Here is an 8,209-nt window from a genome sequence, read left to right as displayed (position 1 = left end):
ACCATTTCCGCTGAAGCGGCTGAAGACAGAGAGGGACTTCCAAGATCTGCCTGATACTCCCCACGTGATTCAGACGGGCCAGGGTGTGTAGACGTTGCAGGATGCCGCAAGTTTCGAGCAGTTTCACGAAGGCGTCCTCTCCCCAGCGTCTGTCTTTTGTTCCTATCGGTTTGTGTCTTTTTCATTAATGACACCTTGCGAACCGCACGCGGATGCAGTACGGACTCCGGTTGGCTGGAACTTGGCCCCGCTGGGACAGCAACAGCGCACGATTTCGGAATATTTGCGCCGAGGAACCGCAAAATGTTTCTCTAAGACAGCTGTCATGAGCGCACGATCAGTTACAGACTCTTTCAGTGTAGTTGGAACTCTGCTCCGTTCATGGCCCCGCATTTCCTTGTCCCTGATTGACGTTGGCAGTCGTTTGCACAGGGCGTTCGGGAACAGAGTCGCCCCCTGGGCCCACAAGTTGATGGTCGCAGTGACCGTTAGTCCCACGGCTGGCATAGCCCGAATGGCCCACCTTTGCCCACCACACGTTCGACAAACGCGTTCTGTTTTTTGTTTGCAGCGTTTTTCCTCTTCGGAAGCACGCAAGGGCAGTCACTGGCTAAATCCAGGCACATTGTGGAGGGCCTTTCCAGCGTGAGTCAGGGACCGGGCCACAGCATTAGTAAGCTCCCTCGCTTGGACAAGACTGGTGTAATGCAGCGCACGGCCAGCGGACGCTGGTCGGCCCCCTCAAACATACGGATTACGACACCAATTTGGTGCGTTGTTGTTGTTGGTGTGTGTATTGGGTCGAGTTGTGTTGTAACTCAAAGCTGAGAATGGCCGTGCTTCACCAACTCGCTGGCGCACCCTTCAGCGGTGGTCCAAGGACGATACCGACTCAAATATGATGTCACCGCCGAGCCGGAGACGTAGACAGGTGCCGTCATCTGTTGAGTACTGCATGGACATAAGCGTCTGTGTCTGGCGGCGTTGTCTCGGGCTAACGCCGCTTGGGAATGGTGTGTGGTACCTTTTAATGCGCTCTGCCGCACACCGTTTGCTACTTGAATTTAGTGTTTACTGTACGTGCGTGTAGTGAGGAAGACCCACGTCTTTAATACATATGGACCACACATTGCTTAGTCACTGAGCACCGTTGTACGACTGGCTTCATCAACAAACACACGCGCCTCGACCCCGCCTCGATCCTGAGGCCCCACTGCGCGCACAAGCGGTCAGAGGTCAGGTCACGTGCGCCTTTGCGGCGGCAGTCGATGATGCCTGATGTCTGATGCCTGATGGGCATCGTCCCGGAGCTCCCTACCGCTGACCATCACCGCCTCTCGCACCCACAAGAAGCTTCACACCAGACCGGACATGCCCCAGACCAGACCGTATGACACAGACAGGCTCCGTTGTGTAACCATCGCTTGCCTGCCGTTGCGTAAGATTGCTTGCTTGCTGTTTTGTAACATGTGTGGTTGATGTACACATCTCTTTGTTTTTGACAAAGTTGTGTGGTTGACGGGATGACTCATAACGAAGGAATGTGGCGTGTTGTCATCTTTCAATATCGTGCCATAAAACCAATGTAAATGTACGAAATCAAGCGATAAGCCAATTGGTGGAGTGATTTGTCAAAAAGAGGAGCATAGCTGAAGGTGGCGATGACCCGAGGGATGAACGTATCTGGCCGACCTGGCTATCAGCTGATCGGGCTGTCTGACCGACGGCACAAACAACGACCACCACACCGACCACAACCGACCACACTCTTGCCCCACATTATTGAAAAATGAGCTTAACCAAAACACACTGAAACTTACAACTGATAATACGTTCACTCGGCCACACCGACACAGCCCTCGCCCTTTCACCACATCCCGCCGCCGCAAGCCACAAAAGCCCGCCGCCGAGCCACCACGAGGGCTGCGCGAGCACGAGCGCTGTGGGCCGCAGCCACCGCACGGATATACCGGCGAGAGGTTTGACCGCGTGCAGCCTGCCAGTCATGCCCAGTGGTCCGTTCCCGATGCAGCGGCCCACAGGGATTCGGTGGCACCACTGCCGTGTGCTAAGGTACCGTAGTTAGAGAATGCTGTTGACACACACACACACACACAACACACACACACACACACACACACACACACACACACACACACACACACACACACACACACACACACACACACACACACACACACACACACACACACACACACACACACATCCACATATGCAGCAGTCAACAGTCTGATCGCTGATGGCAAGCAACGACCTGGACGTTTGCGCCTTCTGGTTTAGTGTCGTTGCGCCAGGGAGGGTTTGGCGAGATTCCACACGCATGGAAACCGCGTCAGAGTCAGAGTTCAGTGATCAGAGGCACGGTGCATCTCCAGAGATAGCGTGAAAAACTACAACACGCTCCGCTTGGTCTATGGTTGGCGACTGCACGCGTTCACAGCCATCATCAACACTGCTGACCAGACAGACCGACACCTGACCGAATTATATTTGGACTTCAACAACAGCGTCACCTATAGGGAGTACGTCAGCAGCAACTCATTCATTGCTGACGGAACCCGCCCCAAGTGAGAACTCGACAACAGAATCATCACCAATTAGCTTATCACGGACAGACAGCACTCAGCTCTTATCAGATGAGATAGGTGAAACACACACACACACACACACACACACACACACACACACACACACACACACACACACACACACACACACACACACACACACACACACACACACACACACACACACACACACACACACACACACACACACACACACACACACACACACACATACATACATATCCAGATCCCAGCCGGCCTGGTTCAGATGGGGTTCCTCTGAGAGAACAACGCACATCTCCGGAACATAACCCGCTTCAGGCTTGTCGGCCTTTACGGGACCGTCGGCACTCTCATTAGCATGTTAGGAGACATTCACTGCAGGAATATCTCGGGGTTTTAGTCTATTGCGATGCACCAAAATCGTGTTGCCATCGTTCTCGAGCCGCATCCTATAGTTTTAGAGACACAACTTACATAGCATTGTTTGCTGTGACTTTCGACGGCGGGAAGAACAAGTTATCAGTAGGTATCAGGAGGTGTGCAGACACACCGAACCACCAAATTGGAATGGAAGATAGTTGAAGCTGCTGTTATATGCCTGTTTGTTGCGAGCATCCTGCGGTCACATGAGACCAAGGCGAAATCGAACACCTGTTGCAAACTGGCGCACAAAGTATTTACACAGGCTGCCACCGCACGACTGCTTGCCGCAGCAGGGGCATCAGTGCTTACCTCTGCTGGAAGCTTTCGTTCACATGTGAACATCAAATGATAGCGGTAGTGTCCGAGTGCGGGATGAATCTAAGCAAGAAATGCCAGCATTAGGAAGACCAGATGAACACCTCGATCACAGAGATTGCCGTCCAAATATTTTCTTAGTATATCTGGACCGGTTTGCATGAGACAAAACTGTTAAATTCGCTTTTAGATGACAACACGAACATTTCTACTTTTTCAATACCCCGTAGGAGACGGGTTTCCGCGAGAATTTTACCTGCGACATTACCAGCACCAGAGTGACCTGCGACATTACCAGCACCAGAGTGATTCAGCTGTCAGGAGCAGCCAAACCTGGGGAATAACTCGTTCACGACAGTTGAAGTCACTCTCGTGACATTCATGTCCAGAAATTGTTACACCTCAAACCGAAAGGTAAATACATCACAAACAACCAGTAAATGCTGGTTTCCACGAATGGCGGTGGGCAACCCACTCAGAGAATTAAATCAAGTTGTGTCTAATTGCTTATTGGCACGCAGTTCCACCATCACGACGCGGGTATATGGATCCTCCTGTTGGTGCAGCGTCCGCAGCTCCCGCAGAATATCGCCGCGCTGTGGATCATCTGAAGCCAACAGAACCGCACACAAACCTGTTCGAGGAGCTAATCAGCTCCGGAATGTACCTCGGCCGGGCCTGTGTGAAGCGACGTTATCACTCCCGGTACCAACGACACTGAGGCAACGATCTCCACTCTCTCTTCTCCCACTCTCCTCCTGCACATTTTGTTAAGAACACGGTTCAGGAGTTTGAGTCGCAACCACTGCGTCAGAAACGGAGCAGTGGCTGTGGACGGATCAGCCCGTTTTCATTTCACGCCTGCGAACATAGAGTAAGTCGGTTCGGCGACCATCGAGTCCTAGTCCTGCTGCTCCCGAGAATAGTGAGATTACCGTGACCTAGACCTTGTGCGCACATATGGTTCGTCAGTTTAGGTGGGCAGGTGAGCACGGTCAGCTGACCATTGGCTCAGCACGCCAGCAGCGACGCCCAGCGCTCCTGGGCGGAACACCATGTCAAAACCAAACCTTGAGAACATTTAAAACCATCTGGAAATCATACCTGCTGTGTGGTATGTTAAGCAGCCACTGCACACGCATGATCGTGACCCCTGCAAGCAGCCAATGCGCACGCAATACAGTTTTATGTTTCCACCGGGCAGGCAATACCAGAAGTGTTGGGTAAGCACGGCACATGATAAAAGCTCTTTTTTGTCGCACTGTGATTCCTTGGTGATTTGAATAGCTCGTGGCTTCCTTAGGCAATCATCAGGGGCTTCAGGGGCGTCAGAGGCAATCACTTTATATGCATTCGGAGGGCCTGAGCTCCCCCAATGCTGACTTGAGCTGTCAATGTTTCTCTGATTCCCCATCCCCAATGGGTATGGAAAAAATGCGCACAGTACCAGGCAACTGCAGAAAATTTCCACGCAATGTTGATCCACTAGTTATCTCAACACATCACGGTTAATTTTATGCTATTTTTACATCGTATAACCTCCTCTGCGTACGCTACATGCTTTTTGTCATTCCAACTTCTTTGCATGTTGGGTCAGTCTGCAAATCTAGGCGGATTTTTCGAGACAACACCTCGATCGGGACCATAAAATTTATTGTCGTATGCGGTCGCCTATAATGTGGCTGGTTTTTCGTGTAGGGTTCTATAAGTTCGGATAATTACGTACAATGAAAGTCAGATTTCAACAACATTGCACGAACATCACCGGTATTCCAGTCATTCAGGGTCTCACGTCCTGACACCCAACACGCGGAATTGTGGTAAAGACTGCCCGATGCTCAGGAAGCCCAAAGGAAGGGTTTCGACGACACGCACCGAGTAAAAGCTTAGAAAGAAAATTGCCGTGTGATGTCAGCGTTCGCCACTATGACTTTTTGTAAACGTTTATAACTGAACGACATCTAACAAAAACATGGCGAGCTTCCCAAAAGCTAGATACAGGAACATCAGAGTCGCAAGCTGACGCTTGTATTTTCAGCCTCGGGCGTAGATTACAGCTGCGCAACAATTCTTATATCTTGCGACCCGCGTCGTCTTCTGCTGTTCCTCAAACTTCTTTGTTGAGGTTTATTTTTGCTGAATCATGCTCCATCACCTCGCGTCGGGCTACCATGTGTTCACTTAGGGATGACGTTCTGTATAAACGTGAACTTCCAAGGTGTTCATAAACCGGGCAAGAACGCTACGTTCTGCTTTGTCTTCGTACAATATTCCTGTGCAGAGGTTAGAAAAGATCTTACGCACTGCGTTCTTACGTTCTTCGTGTGCGTTTTTTTCAGCCACCTGACGCATGTTTGGACGAACCTTAACCACACCTGGACAGACTAAGGTTTCTAGGGAGGGTCGGACATGTCCTACATGAGCAAGGATGGCACGAGCAAGCACCACCAGTCCACGCCACCCTCGGACTGTGCAAACCACTTGGTGGGACGCTGGTATTGACCTGTTTACACAGCTCGCCATCTTTTAAAATGAGCTTCACAAAGACGCGACTTGTTTGCTTCACCTATCTACGACTTCATCGCGAGCATGATGGGTTCAAGATGAGCGCACCGCAGTCGCGCGCAGTCTCTTGCGTATCTTGAAGCCGCATCGCATGCTCTTGATCCTTTAATTTCATAGAGTTTATTGAGAATTTTCGGCTGTCAACATTAAGTTGCGTGCTTATGAGGCACGCCATGAGTTTGGTAAGGCAGACGGAAGCTACTATGTGTATACCCCCCACCGTTTCTCAAACCGAGAAGCGTGCCACACGTGCGGCGGACCTCATTCGGTGTTTCGGGAAAACACTCTCACGGAAAAGAAGATATATTTCAGCGTGACCACGGTCACACGATCGTGAGATCAAGAGATCAAGAGATGCACGCACACTTCTCCGCATTGGGGGTATAAGGACTGTTCTCCTAATACCCATGGGAGTGCAGCGACTAACAAAAAGGAAAGTGCAGTACGATAAAGGTCATGGACATTAAGTGCAGCTTAATGATATATCTTGCAAGCTGATTGCATCACAAAAGGGTGTCGAGGGACAGAATTGTCGCATTTTGCGTGGCGTATTTCAGAGTAACTTACAGATTGACGCGTGGTTCAGAGATTTTTGTGAGAAAAACCTGACCCTCAGCACAGTTGCGTGACGTCAAATTTTCTCCACAAAAAACACTACTTGCTTGACAACAGTCGCTGAAGCAGTACCGCCTCGCAACTGAAGATAGATAATTTATAGCAAGAATCCCAGCTCACAACGCGTTAACACCACGAGCGCAAACCCTTCACGCTCATGCAGCCTCAGACTGCCGGCAAGGCGCTGGTCGCGCTTGTTATTAAGAAGGCTGTTCTTGTAACCCATCCGATCAGCAGCCTTACCTACTCACTCCCTCCAGTTATCAACATGTCTGTTGAGATCCCGCAACTTCAGTTTCACTTTCAAATGTCGGCAGTTTCTGACAGAGCACATTATGCAGTCCCCGCAGTTTCTCCAACGAAACTGAATCAGTCGCACTAGTCTCTAGTCTGCATGTGTCAGGCACACCATTCTGTAAAGAGCTGTCGTTTTTTAATTGTCGCATCGCTGGATTGCGCGCTGGATAACCTCCCATGAAAGATACACATATTTTTCGGCGATCATATTGGACCGTCTTAACAAGATGTCAAGCGGCCACATGGCGGCAGCTTCACATTCCTTGAAAATGGACGTCGCCCTTCCGTAAATCAATTCTTTATCTGTCAATGTTTGCGTCTTTGTTTTAATCCTTGACATAAGAAACGCAAGGTGAGGGGGGGGGGGGCAAAATCTGGAGAGAGGCCAGGTTTTGTGGGTAGGTTAGGTCTACCTTATCGGTTAAACCCCACAAAACCGACAACGAAGTGCATCCCGGACAGTCACCCTGAAGGGGTGCAGAAAACCGAAGAGGGGTGCCGCATTCTCCGCAAAATGGCCAGCGTATTTACGGGAAAACAACATCAGGCCAAGGAAACTGCCAAGTTCTTTTGGATTTCTAGGAAGAAATCGCTCACTAAGTTTCGGATTTTCTCAGCGTCTGCACTGACGATCACACTTGATGCAGCATTTCCCTGACATGTGACACTTGAACAGCTTACATTTTTTTCCGAATTCGATGGCAAGCCAGCATCATTGAGGCGACTCGAAACAGAGTAAAGCTTTGCAACTATGTCAGGAAAGTTTGTCTCGTGTACTACTCTCTCTCTCTCTCTCTCTCTCTCTCTCTCTCTCTCTCTCTCATGCAACGAGTTGAAGCCAACCACATTTTCCGTTGGTCGTCCACGGCACTTGACCCGACCTCGGGCCCAGGTCAGCCCCTGCTCGTTTCACTCTGGAAGGCACTTGCCACTCACCGCTTCCGTGTGCCCCACTTTGCTGCAGGGTGCGCCAACGACGGTGCCTTTAAGCACACTGACACCTCATGAGAACAGGCTCGCCGAGTGAATGACACACGGCTGGTGGGACCCAACCAAGGATCCGATATCTCAGGGAGTGGCTATATAGTGTTACCTTAAGTCAGCGAGCCTGCGCTGCAACTGAGAGGCAGCGGTGTCGCCGCAGCCGGCTGTGGTTAGTTCGCGCACCGCAGCGCTAAAATCAAGGAAGTAGTAAAAAAGCAGCTCGCTTTGGCTCGCTTTGGCGCGTCGACAGGGCGCACCAGCAGAACGTGTAGGCAGCGCGCTGGATGAAAAGGCACGCGCGCTCACCACCAGAGCACGCGCGCCGACCACCAGAGCACGCGCGCTGACCACCAGAGCACGCGCGCTGACCACCAGAGCACGCGCGCTGGCCGCCGGAGCATGTTCGCTGACCACCAGAG

Source organism: Pollicipes pollicipes, unplaced genomic scaffold, assembly GCF_011947565.3.
Source record: "Pollicipes pollicipes isolate AB1234 unplaced genomic scaffold, Ppol_2.1 Scaffold_4740;HRSCAF=5597_pilon_pilon_pilon, whole genome shotgun sequence".
NCBI lineage: Eukaryota > Metazoa > Arthropoda > Thecostraca > Pollicipedomorpha > Pollicipedidae > Pollicipes > Pollicipes pollicipes.
The sequence above is the reverse complement of the archived record's forward strand: the minus strand, read 5'-3'. Positions refer to the sequence as shown.